Source organism: Cylas formicarius, unplaced genomic scaffold (genome assembly GCF_029955315.1).
Source record: "Cylas formicarius isolate icCylForm1 unplaced genomic scaffold, icCylForm1.1 PGA_scaffold_7__23_contigs__length_41026272, whole genome shotgun sequence".
Taxonomy (NCBI): domain Eukaryota; kingdom Metazoa; phylum Arthropoda; class Insecta; order Coleoptera; family Brentidae; genus Cylas; species Cylas formicarius.
The window spans coordinates 31,821,861-31,838,939 of record NW_026844352.1 but is presented as its reverse complement, the minus strand read 5'-3'; the positions used below and the strand labels follow the sequence as shown (position 1 = coordinate 31,838,939).

The 17,079-nt window shown below is 37.8% G+C and overlaps 1 protein-coding gene and 1 long non-coding RNA gene across 3 annotated transcripts in view; both read left to right on the top strand.

Moving 5' to 3' along the window:
* Positions 1-17,079, top strand: part of LOC132705716 (protein dachsous) — a 234,491-nt gene that overhangs the window by 14,712 nt on the left and 202,700 nt on the right. The gene's annotated exons all lie outside the window — the stretch shown is intronic.
* On the top strand, positions 9,881-14,363 carry LOC132705293 (uncharacterized). 2 transcript variants are annotated; one of them, XR_009619376.1, is made up of 3 exons: positions 9,881-11,162; positions 12,677-12,836; positions 12,892-14,363. It is a non-coding gene; the product is annotated as an uncharacterized LOC132705293 (long non-coding RNA). The 2 variants fall into 2 exon arrangements; XR_009619375.1 differs by having other exon boundaries at positions 12,158-12,836; positions 12,892-14,355.

The following is a 17,079-nucleotide window of genomic DNA, read 5'->3' as shown; positions in this document are numbered from 1 at the left end:
CACCTTGGGAAAAACTCATTAACGTACTAAAATGATGGACGGTGCTTCAATCATCAAAAGTTGTTGTCGAAAGGTTATCCAAACAACAATACATTCTCAGCGTATCAAAACGCGCAGATTTTTCTCTCTCTCTCGTGCTAGTGGTATTTTTCAAATAATTTTAATTGAAAATCGATTTAATTTTGTTCGGTGATGGTTTAAATTTGTACCGTGTTGCGTTGAAAAAACAGATACGTCATGAATAGCAGCGGCGTTACTTTTCACACGTAAGTAATGTTAATTTTATGATTTTTGTGACAGTAGTTTACATTTTTGGGATTTTTAATTAATTTTTGCCAAATTACAAATTAATAACCGCTAAAAAATGTTCATATATTATAACATATTTTTTCTTGCCTTTCGAAATCATATTTGATTAATTAAATTTGAATTATTATCTAGGTAATCCCGAGAATTAATAAATACACACGGCCTTAACGTAAAATCCAGAAATTCATTCCCATATTCACGTAAATTAAAGGCAGTTTTATACATTATGGTGAACCGCCAAACCTATTTTTTACTATTACTGAATTATATATTGCCTATAGTTTTTGGGCCTAGGATGCTTCGACGTGACCGATCCAGCGACGCCGTTTAGGCCCCAAGGTCCTCTCGACGCCGATCGCTTCAGAAACGCTCATTAAATTTAAGTACAGCTGTGAGGTAGATTTTCAAAGACCGGGAGAGAAATGAAAGAGGTTTTCCTAACAAAACCAGCACAACACGGGTTATTGCTTACTTAACAAAAACCAATTCGGATTCTGTCTGAGTAGCACCCTAACGTGTAGTAGAACACGTTCTGTATGAATGCGAATGAACTAACCTTTCGTTTAGCTCTACGGTAATCAGGGAGATGACTCTAGGCCTGGTGTAAAGCGGAGTGCTTTGTTCATGAGGAAGCACAATGAGCCTATTGAGGCTGTAGCGTAGGCAACCCCCAACATACAGATAATAATGCCAAATAAAATGATCCACTATACGATCTGGAAACCCATAGGAGCTACGATAAAAAGTTTCGTACAAAAGTTTCCTGGATTCTCTTGAACATTTAAAATATTATAATATTGTTGATACATGGTGTCCCAAAAGTGTCCACCCCGACATCAACTTTGTTATTTTAAATTGAACACCCTGTATATTTCGGCATTCTTGGATTTCTTAGTTAAAACAAAAGTCGCTTTCTTAAGAAATTCCAATTCGAATTTTGCATATTTTTTGTGATCCAGGTATTGCAACGAAAATTTAACCACAGACTAAGGAGATGATGCACTACTTAATCAGTTTGACAGATGCGCCTCATCTTATACAGGGTGTCCCAAATAGGTGCTGCCGTTTTGGCGAATTCAATTAACAAAATCTCAAAATTTCCAAAGGGAACACACTATATTTTTATTCAGATATCAATTCTAGGACAAAAATATACTTTTTGAGATATTCGAGGTTTAAGATAACACCCGTATAAATTCTTGTTGAATTTAAAGCTGCCTACATTGGGTCACTTGTTTGGCAATGTTAGGTATTTTTTAAATAGCAAAGACATGATACTATAAATATAGATACATATAATACTCCAGATCTACGAATAATACCTATTGCTTTTAATTCTTCAGGAGAGTCTAAGAAACTTTTGTAAGCAACTTTTTTTCGTACCTCCTATGGGTTTTATTTGGCACACGGTGTAAGAATCGCAATTATTGAGCATTTGCGATATTTACTTATATGACGGGAGCTGGTGTGTTTAAATCAAATAACTATGGCATATAAAGTACACAGTAAACGAAGTAAGCCAAAGACTAACGACAATGGGACAGTTTAGCGTATATTCCACCCGAACATCTATACGAGGCTGTTGTCTCATAAACTGCCCAGTGAACTTAAGGAACTACATATGTAATTGGTCTCAGGATAACTACACTGGCAGACCTGCAAGAAGAGTATCTTATGTAAATATGTATGTAAGTGTTATTTATTTCTCGAAGTTTATAAATATATTTTGTTCCAAATGTGATCCCTTAATATGTTGGCATTTTTAGCACTATGGTACATCAACAGATAATTGCGAGCCCGTTTGGTTCGCGTCGCGAATCAGTGAATAGAAATGCAAAAAGGAAACGCGTGACACGACGCGCTCGGGGTAAATGGAAAGAAAGCTACATGGCAGAGCGACTGTTAATTGGGCGACTGGTATGACACGGCCGGGTTACGACCGAAGGCCAGCGGCCAGATATGTCACATATTTCAACTGCTTCAATTTGCAGTGACAGCCATAATAAGAACGTTAATGGGACACGGCCCTAACACGATCGGTGCTATTTGCCTTTATAGGTTAGGACACGGACAACAGAATACTAAGGGTATGATCTGTAACACGGACTATGGAATGTGGGCACGGATGACAGTTTTGTTGTCACGTTCTTGACGGCGGGATTGTTTGCGATGAAATGATTTTTCCTATTAAGAAAAGCAGGCAACATGAAAAAACAACAAAATACTTTTTTTGGTAATCATGTTGTTTCATGCTTTCACATACTATATTAACGACCCTTAAAAAGACGTTTTATAATCCTCTGTGCGCGTTTAAGACGAAAACGACCTCGTTAAAGGTTTTTCCAGAGAAAATAATGAGGGTTAATGAAGTAAGCGTAACGTCTAATTTTACTAGTACACGCTCCGTTTTATTCACATTCTCTAGCAATCTTTACGTATAATGCGGCCGGTTTAATTGACGGTAATTAATTATGGAAGTGGGGAGGGAGAGGGATGGGACTCGCTACATTTTAGCTGGGCGATCACACGTTTGAATTAATTTGCCGGAAACTGTATCGGCATTTTATCGAAAGCGAACTTAACCTCATGCTTCGGGAAGAATTAGCTATGATTTTTCGATAGTGGTAGTAGCATATGAGGAGGGCTCATTCTTCACACACGATCAAGCGGCCATAGAAATCCGAATAAATTAATTAAGGCGAATAAATACATAAACTTTTAATTGGCGTCGTAGTAGTCGTAAACAAATCGACGATGAATATTAATTAGGCATCGTCGTAAAGGCGCGCTTAGTGAAAATTTTCGACGATTCGATTAAGACATTAATAATAAAGGCGACAAGACCCGTAACGTTGGTTGCCTAAGTTCCGAGCACCGCTTTCGATGACCCCGACCGTTCGTTCCCTGTTTACCACCTCATTGACGGATATTATTATAATTCCGGTCTCGCGCTCCCGCGGCCTATTTATCGCCAAAGTAAACGTCGAACGGCGAGGACAAGATGTCCGCGGGATCGACATGCGTGTACTTGCAACATGTTCGCGACCGCATGGGACGTTTCGTATTCGCGGCCTGATAAGAGACAGCTCGGTTTGATTAATAGCGGCCACTGCGTTTGATCGACTTCATTGATTATCAATAAGTCGACTCGTAGGCAGACAGAGATAGAGCGAGCGTCGCTTGGACAACGTCGGGGCAAGCGGCAACGCTGCTCGAAAGACGGTCGACGCGCTGTTTTATGTGGCCGGTACTGAAATGTTGTTCGCACCGCGTCGTAGCCAGGTAATTGCTGCGATCGCGGCTAATGTATTATTGCTTATTTAACGCGTACGAATGGGATCGAGGCGTACGCGCAGTCCACGTCGCTTGTTTTTCGATTGCCGACATGGAAAATTGTGTTTTGGGACATTGACGTCCACGTACACCCGAGCATTTTTGGTGCCGAAGCTTCACGCAAGCGCAGTTTGAGTGCTTTTGTGTTTGGACTATGAAACACGGTGCAAATTAATCCGTCTCGTGGTTCTGCAGAAAAAATATATATTTTGTAAAGTTTCATGCCGTTAACAACTACTATTTTTACTTCGAATGACCACTAAAGGTCACTCGAACAGCCTACAAATATTGGGAAATATAAATCAAAATTCCTAAAGGATGCCTTCGTAAAGAAAGGGGCTGGACTATAGCATTATCCTCCAGGTGTGATAAAATATTCATACAATGGAAAAAACTTGTAGTTTCTCATAAAATGATTACCGATTCGTCTAACGCCTCACGAAATTATCTCATATGGGATATCCGATCCTGTCTGGCCCGAAATATCAGCGTGAATATGAGACATTCGCATAAAACAAGCACTAAACTTTAGACGCTACACCTCTAACGATTCAATTGAAAGATATATTAAACAAAACCCGCCAAATTTTTTTGTTTCAATTCCAGTTAATTGAACGAAATACTTTTAAAAATGCAATGAAATTTATATTTATTTATTTATATTTATGGAGTGGATATTTTTATTGGGATTCCCCGAATCGCTAAGTATCGTATTCGGGTATTCCTTGAAAAGGGTTATAGGTAAATTGGACATCTCAAAATCATCATAATTTATTATAAAATACATACTATTATTAAATAATTATATACAACACTTTACAATTGTTATTTAAACAATTTGATCGAATTAGATTAGTCAATTAAGAAGTCGTCAATTGACCAGTCCCAATACTAGTGCAATGGTTTCCTCATCTCAATGTCAATGATTTACTTGTCCAAAATTATCATTTTAAAAAACGTTTATTAAATAACACCCGCATGAAATTATTCGATTCAATTATTATCGTTCTTCCGCCCCCAAAACTACGCCTCTCTCAACTATAAGGACACCCCTGCAATAAGCAATACACGTATAAACAAACAAGATGAAAGATAACAGTTAAAACGAGTACCCGAGTGGACGTTACCGGCTGCCAGCATAACGCGCGACGTTACTGTTGCGGCGGATATACGGGGTGTTCAAAATATCGCTATTTGTTTCTATAATTTTGTCAATCACGTCGTATATTTTAATTAAGTGTGACGCGGAGTTATTGCTTGCCAGCCAATCGAATTACCTTCGTGTTGGATTACTTTCTTTAATCATACACGGCGAACAATTAAACACACACCTACTACTACTACTTATTATTAGGCTAAAATTGAAGAAAACATGTATTCCAATTAAAAGGCAGACCTATCGGCCAGCCTCAGACTACTAGAACAATATAGTATTCTGTGTTCTCGCTGTCAATAACTTCTTCTTTCGCTCCTGTCGCCAAGGGCAACTGCACACGCTTTAAAGTTAACGGGCAAGATAACGTTTTCACACAATAAAGTTAAGGGACGTTATGTTTTTACCTTGTATACGTATGTATATGGCCCTCTAACCCCACACTACCTCTTCACTGTCATGGAAAAAAGAAGAAGAAAAACCGACGCATCAGACAATCCGCCTCCTCGGGGTCAAACCGTATAAGCCTGAAATATTTCCCGAATGTCGCCCATTGTGATCGTCGACGATGTGGGTGACGCCAGAACGTAGTTCTTCTTTAAAGCACGGAAAGAAAAAACAACGACCGGGTTAAACGTATAATTTGCATAATCGCGCGATGCGGCCGATGTTATTGTTCGAGCGCCGTCGCTTTTTGTCGAACGCGTCTCAAATTTGGAATGGCAAAAATCCCAATTTGGCAACGACTGGGAAAGAATTAACGAAACGAAACGCATTTGCGGTGCGTACCGTTTTCCGCACTGAGAACTGTAAGAAAAACATTGGGCACTCGTTTTTAATCAATGACCCTGCGGTATTCAACAAGAAACATAGCCGCTGATAGATCGTCAATAGGTATAGACGCGGCATTTTTGTGACAGTATATTCTCAAAATATTTCCACGAAAATGGCGCAAACTGCAGAATAGTGGTCAAAATGTGGAGGCATGCGCGGAAAATCAGTTCCTGCTCTACGAAAAATGCGCATTGACCATTCAACTGTAATAATAATCTCTCTAGTACGCGAAGAGAACTTCGCAATTCCAATGATGAGTAGTGCAGCTTTCTTAATGGCAAGTTTAGAAAAAAAGAAAAGAAGAAAACAACTTTGGTGACGTACTGATCTTTATTCAAAAAAAGACATGGCACTGAGCTAATGTTAGTCAAGTTATTTTTTCAATTTTTTATTATTTTTCAATATAATCCCCCTTAACTTCAATACACCTATTACATTTCTTTATTAACAACTCAATCCCTTTAAAAAAGATATTCTTTTGGTTGGTCTGCAAAATGAGCTAAAACAGCCTCAATTCAACTACGTCATTAAAACGCCGTCCACGTAAGTCGTTTTTCAAATATCCAAACAAATAGTCGCTGAGGGCCATATCTGGACTATAGGGAGGATGATCTATCTGTTGAAACCCACACTCTACAATGGCAGCTTGTGCCACACCAGCAGTATGGACAGGTGCATTATCGTGCAAATGACGCACGCCTCTGGTCAGTTTTCCTCGACGTTTTACACGTATGCAGTCTCGCAATTTATGTAATAATGTTGCGTAATATTTATCATTGACAGGGGTATTAGTTTCTTTAAAATCTATCAAAAGAATTCCTTCATACTCCCAAAAGATCGTGGCCATCACCTTTTTTGTTGACTGGCAGACTCTGAATTTTCTTGGAGCTGCTTCACCCTTACGACGCCACTCCGATTGTTTTTTCGATAGAGGGTCATAATAGAGAACCACAGTTTCATCTCCCGTCACAATAGTTTCTACAACAGATTTCGGTTCCGACCCACAGAGTTCCAAAAAAGATCGCTCACACTCAACACGGCGTTGTTTTTAAATAACCGAAAGGTTTTTAGGAACCCATCTTGCATTAACCTTATGCATACCTAAATGATCATGCGGGATTAGACGAACACTTGTATCAGAAAGCTTAGTAATTTCTGAGATTTCCTTGACCTTTAAACGTCGATTACTCAATACCACCTCTTCCAAAATCGCAACAATATCTTCCGTTATGACCTCCACTGGTCGACCAGTTCTTGAATCATCTTCAAGGGACTGCTGCCCCATTCGAAAAAGTTTTGCCCATTCTTTCACTACAGAATACGAAGGAGAACTTTGGCCGTACGCACCACCCAGCCTTTCTTTAATAATTTTAGGTGCTAACCCTTCTTTTGTCAAAAACTTTATGACTCCTCTATACTCAATTTGCGTTATTTGCGACATTCTTTCGGGCACGTCTTGTTTAAAATGCTGTCAATAAAAAACTATTTGACGCAAGACTTCAATTTTTTTTTCACAGCCTACTAAGATATACATTTAAAAGAAGACAAAGGTTTATCGTGATCCTGGAGCTGCATCTATGTCAGGCCGGGAAATTTTGGCGCTAACCTCGTACCTCGCAATCTTCAAAAACACATTAAAAGCGCACTGAAAGCAACGAACCTCTTTTATCTCCGTCTCAGTTGCGCCGCGAACATACAAAGGGACTGTAACAAAAATACTCCCTGTTTGGGGACGTTTTGTCTACGTTAAATATCCAATCTCCAATTCCATCAAAGAGACCGACAGAGAGTTGACTCACTGATCCTCCTAGTCAATCCACTGTGAGTCAAGCTTAGTTGAGAATTATTCTACGAATCATATCAATGATAAACAACTGGATTCATTACAGTTATATAGTTTTTGGTATTTTTGGTTTGTATGCTAGTAATGTTATGGTTGCAAAGCTGAGAATATTGTAGATAAAACCGATCATCTATGGTCCGATACGAGGCGCACCGAATGGTACGAAATTGCGAACGAGGTTGCCTAGTAGAACGGACATTGATCGCCACGGATCGACAGGAACATGATTGGCATCTTCATTGACTTTCAAGTTATAAGTAGTAATATCGAAACGTATCTTAGTGTAATCGAGCACGGAAATATACGGTCAGATTATTTTCCACGCGCCGCTTTTTGCCGCGAGAGTTCAACATGGAAAAATGCATTATGCATTTTTCTTTGTCCGTAAAAGAAAAAAACGCCCAACGTTTCACGCATCACACGACTTTCCTCCCATGCGACGTTACATTTTAGTGCCTTGGAAAAAAAAACGTCATATTACGACTTTTGCGTGGTTTTTTAAGACTAATCTAGATTAGGTTATAAACTCGAGCTAACTGCTTTTTTGTAAATGTTTAAAGCACAAAGTAGACGGTGATACATTGTTTATGTCATTGCGCGTTTCACTTCAGATATTGACGATTTTACAATTTAATGAGACCTCTGGCTGAAAAAAATATTAATATAGATTGCAAGCCAATTCGGAAATGATTGATAAGGTTCACGTTTGCGTTGTATTGTTTATGTTGCTATTAATTAAAATAAATTACAAGGGCCCCAAAAATATTCATCGATTTGGGTTTGGTCAGTACAAATTTATATTTTATCAATTATTCCTTGCCTTTTGGTGGAATTCAGAGATTATTTGATTCTTGACAGCACGCGTGTTGAATTGAAGATATTACGATTCAACCTAATAAACCTAAGATTTATTGGATAAGTTGACCTTTCAAACGCTGGATGCTACCATAAGAAACTGCCTGGTTTATTGACGTTTTTTAATTTAAGAAGTGTTTTTGTCATAAACGTTGAGAGCTACTTGCTCGTGTTTTCATGATATTACTTACTGAATATGTTTGGTTACCTCCGTTTTTAGCGGGTTTGTTTTGGTTGGTTACTATCGAGTTTCGTTCGCATCTATGGCCAGTTTGCCTAATTGACAAAAATACAAACACGCTCTACTATGAGAAATGTCAAACCAAACACAACTTTGTGGACAGATTTAATTTTTCCCTAAGGTTTATAATCGTTCAAATTTATGAATGACAAGCGGTAACGTCTTCGCCAAATACAGCTTTCCGAATTCACGGTGGAAACTTTGTGCTGACCACTTTCTCCTCCGTTTTTGACTCGCACTTTCTCTTTTTACGACGCCGCGCGTAAAGAAAAACGACCGTTACGGCAAAACGCCACGCCCTCCGAGCCAGATGATTTTTTATCTCGATACTCGATTGGAAATTGGCGAAGACGACTTTTACCCGTTTGACACCGTTTTGCGTGACGCGAGATTTAGCTTTGCACAAATCTTCTCTTAGCATTTTAGCAGGACCCGTTTCGGCGATTTTGAATGGCGCCGGATGACCGGACACCCGGATTTGAAAGACAACACTCATATTTATACGAGAGTGTTTATTATGTACCGGTGCAGTGAATTTATTTGCGTAATTATATTCGATATGGATAAATTTATCTACTGCGTCCATTTGGGAGAAGGGTTCGAAAGAATATAGCGATAAAATCAAAAGAAGTGTGAGCGTTAGCGAAGCTGTGTTAACGCCTGGAAAACATTTTTTTTTTCATATTTCTGTATGTATTTATAAAATTATTTTCATTTCTTGAAATATGATTGAATTATTGATAATTAGAAAAAGATCCGCCATGCCGGAAACCCGAGTTGCGTACACCAACAGATAGTTGTTTTTTCTACACCGATTAGTTTTTCCATCCCAAGATGAATGCGGATCGATTTAATTTCAGTCCCGTGTCGATATCATCGCGAAAAATCGACAACCGCATCCGCAGCGACCGCGTAAATTGTAGGTATTCGTTATACGGCCACGATGGTACCTACGTTCGAAGTTAATTCCAATTAGGGCGGAATCCGGGCTCTATTTCGTATCACAACAAAGTGAATTTCATCGGCGGCAAACGGAAACGCAGATCAAAGAGAGCGTTGCTTTGATTATAATAAATCATATGATATAGACTAAAGCAAGAACAAAAAATTGCAAAACTCCTTCATGTTTATGTATGTCTAAACATTTTATAGTTATATGTTACACCTCTTCTATGAAATCAATATACGTAGTCCCCCTTCTAGTCGCTAGGTGGCGCCACAGCTTTAAAGCAGAGCCAAAAAACTGTGGAATAACTTACCATGGACGGTATATTCGCCATCTATGGTCTTAACCTTATTCCTCTTTTTGTGCTTTGGTGGCACATGTTCATTTTTATTCGGCGTCGGTGTTTTCAGCTTTTTTCAGCGTTTTTGGAAGTTAATTGGAGAAGTACAAGTGAGATTTACGTTATTCCTTATCGGATGAAGAAAGAAACTACCTACGACGAAAGATTAAATCTTTCCATCCGCGATTACATAATCGCTAGTGGCGTGGTTCCCATCAACGAGATTTTCTTACAATTGGGAGACGATTTCTTCATCGTCCGGGTTCCGATCGGAATCCCCAGAACTCGAAAGACCCCCCATCTTTCCCACTTATACGACAGCAGTCGTATGTAAGTGTTTCACAATTGGAAGCAATCCTTTTGTGAGGGGGTCGGCCATACATATGGTTTTATATTTTTTCGACATCGAAAAAATAGAGTTTTCTGGCTCGTCCGGCTATGGATGAGGCGCCCGGGATACTGGGACATAATGAACAATTTTTTATGGCTGTTGGAATGCATTTACTCCATCGTAAGTATATTTTTTAGGCCCTTCAATTAATTCTGATGTCATTGTTGAGCCCCTTGAGACGGATTTAAAGCAAAATGGCCTTTAAGCTATGGGGTCGATAGTCCCAACACAAAGTTTGATGTGTCATGACATTTTGGCAAGTCAGATTAATACCTTTTTGAAATCCGGTGTGTCCGAAGATTGTCTCAGTGACCTTTTGCGTTGATATCCTGTGCCGAAGAATTGCCCGCTCAATAACTCTCCTAAATTGAATGTGCAGATGAAATCTGCCATCAACAAAGGTGGAAAGAAAAGGGATGAGAGACTGACTGCAACAAGGGGTGCTTTGATGGTGGTTGGTAGGACGCTCTTGACCTTGCTTTTGAAACTGGTTAAGGATGAGTAGTACTTACTTCTCATCGAAATGTTGAGTAATGCAATATTTGTTTTAAGCAAAATACACCATTTAGGTTCAGTATATAGAAGTTCAGCCGCGTTAAGCCTTTCGCTGGTCTCAAATGAAATGCAGCCTTGTATGAAGGAAGTGCTCGTTGATGCTTCTTTGCACTCTTGTTTATATGGAGAAGATTTGGCTGATAGGCTCAAATCAATCAGATTAGCTGCAGATTAGTGGCCGAGTTAAAGTCAGGTGCATCCGGAACAAGACTTTTATAGCATACAAATTTAAACTCGACTGTCCCACTTCGTTCCCGGAAGTTGCAAGGCTGAAGTGGGTGAAAGTCATTGTACCCTCAAAAGAGGGAATACAGGAAGGTTCGAGAGGAAAGGGGGTGGAGTTGTGTCCCCAGGAAAAAATAGTAAGTACTTTTGTTGAAAGATTGCACGAGTTTCGGGACATTTGGAACTCTAGAACTCAAGATGCACAGATTCTACCTTGGTTAGATGGATATAAAATTCCATTTGCGAGGCCAGTTATACAGGACTTGATTACGACAGATCCTGTTTGGTCCCAACAAGAAAAAGATTCAATTTGTAATGTGGTCAAACACCTGTTAGAGATAGGTGCAATGCAGTTTGCGAACCTTGTAAGAATCAATTTATTTTACAGATCTTTTTGGTTTCAAAATTGGATGGTTCGGTTTGATTAGTTTTAAATTTAAAGAAACTGAATGCTTTTATTGACACTTGTCATTTTAAACTGGAAGACAGAAAATTAGTAGAAACACTCTTCACAGGGAAGTCCTTTATGACCACCTGGACTTGAAAGAAGCTTACTTTCTAGTCCCAATAATTGAAAATCAAAAGAATTTTCTAAGATTTTATTTTGATGCTCTCTGTTATCAGTTTAACGTGTTACCCTTTGGTTTATGCACCGCCCCGTGGGCCTTTACAGAATTAATGAAATCTGTGGTTTCTTATCTCCCTGCCAAGGCTTTTCCCTCAATAGTTTATTTAGATAACTTTACTATTTGGTGATAGTTAGCTATCCTTAAAAAATGTTCAAGTAACTTGCAACACACTGATTAGGTTGGGTTATGTTATTAATTATAAGAATGTTTTACATCCTTCGAAATCCCGTAAATTTTTAGGTTTTGTTTTTTTGAATCCCACCACTTGTTTTTCTGATGAGTAAGTAAGTTTTGCAATTTGAACCATTGCGAAATAAGAGTCTTTGCCGAGCTTTGTGCTGTGCTAGTTTTCAGTTTGCCCAGCAGTTTGTTACAGTTGGGTATATACTAAGAATTTTTGAGAGAATCAAATATCTAGCCCTTCAAGACTCTGTCGATAATTATGATATTTGGATGATAATTCCTTGTAATTTACGGAGGGATTTTATGTGATGGCTAAAAAGTTTACAGAATCCTGAATGCCCTGTAAGGCAGCAATGTTACAAACTTGAGATTTTCTCAGATGGTACTCCTTTGGGTTGGGGAATTGTGCCAGAGGACTTTGGAGTCCTAGGGAAGCTCAGTTTCATATTAATGCACTAGAATTAACTGCGGCCTCATTTGGTCTCTAATGCTTCGCCTCGTATTTGACTAACTGCGAGACACTTTTGAGGATTGATAAGACAACTGCTATTTTGTATGTAAATAGAATAGGGTGAGTAAAATTTCCTGTTTTAAACGAAATTTCGAGGCGCCTTGGGGTTGGTGTGAAGAAAGGAGGTTATGGGTTAAAGCATCTTACATTCGATCTTCCGATAATTTTGAAGCGCATAAGGAACCCACGAATTTGAATTTTGATGGTGAATGGTACCTTTCGGACAATGCTTTTGCTAAAATAACAAGCAAATTTGGATTCCCATAAATCGAACTGTTTGCTTCTCGCCTAAGTAAGAAATGCAGAAAGTTTATTTCCTAATTTCCAGATCCGGAGGCATCTAATGAAGACGCGTTTACTGTTTTTTGGAGCGACAGTTTCTTCTATGTTTTCCCCCCGTTTTGCTTGTTGCCACTTGTTTTACGAAAAATCAAGGCTGATTGAGCTACAGGGATCGCAGTAATCCCTTACGGGCACAGCCAGCATTGGTTTGCTTTTTTTTTCATGGGAGGCGTTGTAGTTATTTATTGTTTCTAATTCCAGACAAATTACCTTCTTCTTTTGACAGGAGAGGTCACCCTTTGTGGAAATCCCTTACCCTGGCTGCAGGGATTTTGTCAGGCAAGCATTCCAGAAGATTTGCTGGATATTTTTCTATCATCTGTTCAGAGCGCTACCTTGAGGCATTTATTACCTGCATGCATTTAAACTTTGGTGGAGCTTCTACGAAAGGAGGGGAGTGGAGTGTTATTACTTCTCACCTAGGCTGTATTAGATTTCCTTACTATTCATTTTAGACAAGACAAGTCCTATGGCTCATTGAGTTCTTTCAGTGCAGCACGGCCTTATTTTTGGATCAGATTTATTTAACAATGCAAATCTAACTAGGTTTTTTAAGGTGTTTATAATCTAAGGCCAAGTAAACCAAGATATAACAGCACTTGGGGCCCTAGTTATGTCCCTGACTTTGTAAAAGGGTTACGTTCTAATGACTTGTCATTAAAGCAATTAACTGTCATTAAAACAATTAAATTAGTTTCTCCTACTGAAGTTAACGATTGTACATAGAGTCCAAACGCTCTCTCTTATAGAATTGGTCAACATAAAATCATTTCCAGATGGATTAGAAATTAGAATAACGAATCAAATTAAGATTTCAGCTATAAATAAGACTCGACCTGTTTTTTAATTTTGCATATATATATTATTGAGAGGGCCAGTGCTTTAAGAGGCAGTGAATCTCGTTTACTCATTACATTTAAAAAGCCTTGTAGGGCAGCAACTATACCCAACAAAAGTAGATGAATAAAGATAACTTTAGAAGATAGTGTTGTCTACACTTTTATTTTTACTGTTCACAGAACTCGACATGCCTCAACATCGTCTGCGTTTTGTAAAGGTGTTTCAATTGATATGATTGGAAAAACGGCAGATTGGTGAGAATGCTCTAAATGTTTTCCCCTTTTTTATAATATATTTGTACAGCAAGTGCAGTCCTTTTTGTTAATGCCACATTTGGGACATAGAATTTTTCAGAAGGTTTGTTTTCTCGGATAGCCATTTATTTTGTATTTGTACTCGAGGCTTTCATAAACTTCCTGGATTTCCTTATATAGCCGAATAAAATCGTTTTATAACAAATTTGCTGAGTTGCCTTTGAAAGTCTACGTATATTGATTTCATAGAAGAGGTGTAACATATAATTCAATGATCAAACGAACTTACCTGGTAAGTGAAGTTCGATCGTAATTATATGTTACACCTCTTCGTAGAAATCACCCATTCCCGCCCAATTTACTGTTCTGAACAGTACTAAAATGCCCTTTGGCAAATTTATTATAAACGGGCTTTAAAATAGAATGAGGTTAAGACCATAGATGGCGAATATACCGTCCATGGTAAGTTATTCCACAGTTTTTTGGCTCTGCTTTAAAGCTGTGGTGCCACCTAGCGACTAGAAGGGGGACTACGTATATTGATTTCTACGAAGAGGTGTAACATATAATTACGATCGAACTTCACTTACCAGGTAAGTTCGTTTGATCATTGAATAATATTTTATTTAAATTTTCGAAATTTTTATTTTCTTAAACATACCATACAGTAGAATACAATATTTAATTATGCTATATTGTAATATTGAAATATTAATTTCATAATTAAATTCCCTTAACTCATCAATAAAATACAAATACAAATAAAAAATATAAATATGTTTATTGTTAATTTGATTTGAATTTTTATAATTAAATTTGAATTTAATTTAACAATTATTGGTTAAATTTACACATTTAGGTAAATTGCTGTGCAGTCTTCTTTCAAATGACACTCCTTAAAAGGTGCACACACCGTGTGCCAAATATAATTTCGCACAGAAGTTTCTTGGACTCTCCTGAAGATTGAAAATATCATAATTTTGGTGATACAAGGTGTCCCAAAAGTGTCCCCTACGACATCAACTTTGTTATTTTAAATGGAACACTCCGACGTTTTTGGAATCCTTGGTTAAAATAAAGGTCACTTTCTTAAGAAATTCGAATCGTGCATAGTTTAGGCAGAAATTGAAGTTATGTTTTTTTTTTTATATTTTGATTGCCCCATATAAAATTGTGTTGTGAAAATTTACCCGCAGATTAAGGAGACGATGCACTACTCAATCAATTTGACAGATGCGCCTCAGCTTATACAGAGTGTGCCAAATAGGTGGTGCCGTTTTGGCGAATTCAATTAACAAAATCTCAAGATTTTCAAATGGAAGAACACCCTACATTTTTATTCAGATATCAATTCTACGACAAAAAATATACTTTTTGAGATATTATAATTAATTCATTAATTAATTTTTAATTTATTAATATTAGGATTCCAAAAATGCCGAAATATATAGGGTGTTCCTTTTAAAATAACAAAGTTGATGTCGGGGTGGACACTTTTGGGACACCTTGTATCAACAAAATTATAATATTTTAAATCTTCAAGAGAATCCAGGAAACTTTTGTACGAAACTTTTTTTCGTAGCTCCTATGGGTTTCCAGATCGTACAGTGGGCAGTTTTATTTGGCACACGGTGTACATACCTACTGCACTTTTCTGATAAATAAATTTTATTTTTTACACCTATTTTAAGAAAATATGCAAATTACCATTAAGAATCATATTCGCAAATACAGTGACTAATATAAACGATCAAGAGAAAGACCACAATCTCCATTATTACAGCCGACTTTTTTATTGTCATTTATCTATTACGTCTGTGCCATTCTAGATTACAACGAATTCACTGGGTGTACGTACCATTTAAATTTAAATTTTGATAATGTCTAATATTTTTGGCACAAGTCACCATTTAATCGACCATTTCAGATCTGAGAAATAAATATTTTTTCTTAAAAACAATCTCTCCCGCTATCATCCAACGCTGACAATTATTGCTCGCACCGAAATAAGCCGTAAAACGATTCTCGTGTCGACGAAATTAGACAAAAATTCCTTCGAAAAAACATGTCCAACGCGTATCGAATTAAAACTAAATTAATATCGCATTAGGGCTGCCCCCTCCCGCGCCCGCGCGCGCGCCCACTTCCCGTGTTCGTATTCTTCATTCTTCGTATCCTTCGGACGGAGAAGATGCGCGCTCTCCCTCCATCTACATTATCTTCTATTCGAAATTACCGCTATATACGCGCCGCGCGAACAAAAACCTTTTGTAATAATTGCTATTATTTTCGGCGGCCTCGTATACGCTTTTTTTCCTATCTCTGTCTGTCTCTCTTTCTCTCTCCCTAAGCAGCGGACCGCAGGTACCTTTCAAAATGAACGAATAGAAAAATGGCTTTCGGGCGTCGGGTTCGTTAGACCATCTTTTTTGGACGTCTCTACGCGTCTCTGCGTTTTGAGTAACCATACACGCGATCTTTCGGTTTGCCAAATATGTTCAATACAAGACCGGTGATTTGCCATAGACGACAGTTCCAGATGAGATTCATGCTAGTGGCTTCTTTAGCGCTGCCTGTACGTTCTTCTAGCAAGAAAAATTGGAGAGTCTATCATCAAAACTTCCTAATAACATGTTTGGCGTGGAGTTTACGTACAAGGTCTACAGCCTCAAGAAGTTTTTTTTTAATTAAATTCAGAGCACTTTGACTTGTTGGGTGTTATTTCTGGTTTAAATTGCAGATATTGCTTTTATTTACTTCGTAATTCTTTTCTTTAATTTTTCATTATCGGTGTCATTTTTATCATGTATTATTTCTTATACGGTTCTATTTTTCTTTTATCGAACTTCTACAGGACTAAATATTTGACTTGGTTTTTAAAAAAAGCGGAATGACCGTGCAACTATTAAACGTGGTCGGGTTGTATAACAAAAAAAATTGAAAATGAAAATTTTGTACATCACGCGATTCATTTATTTCTCAAAAGCAAACGTAAAATGCTTGTTGTTTTAAAATTAAGTAGTTTTCGTTCGTTTCTAATGCTATGCCAAATAGAAATGTGAAAAATGAATGCCAGTTTTGAATGTAATTTTGTAAATAATTCTAATGCGTAATTTTACGTTGTTCGCTTTTTTCTAGCAAGCTCGTAAATAGTATATTGAAATCAATTACCATTAAAAGGAACAGGGATAACTCTACATTAAGGTATCTACGCATGGTTTCTTAGATACCGACTATCGGGCAAAGGCAGGGTACGAAATGTGGAAAAGTTATATGTATATATTTCTCGCACCCG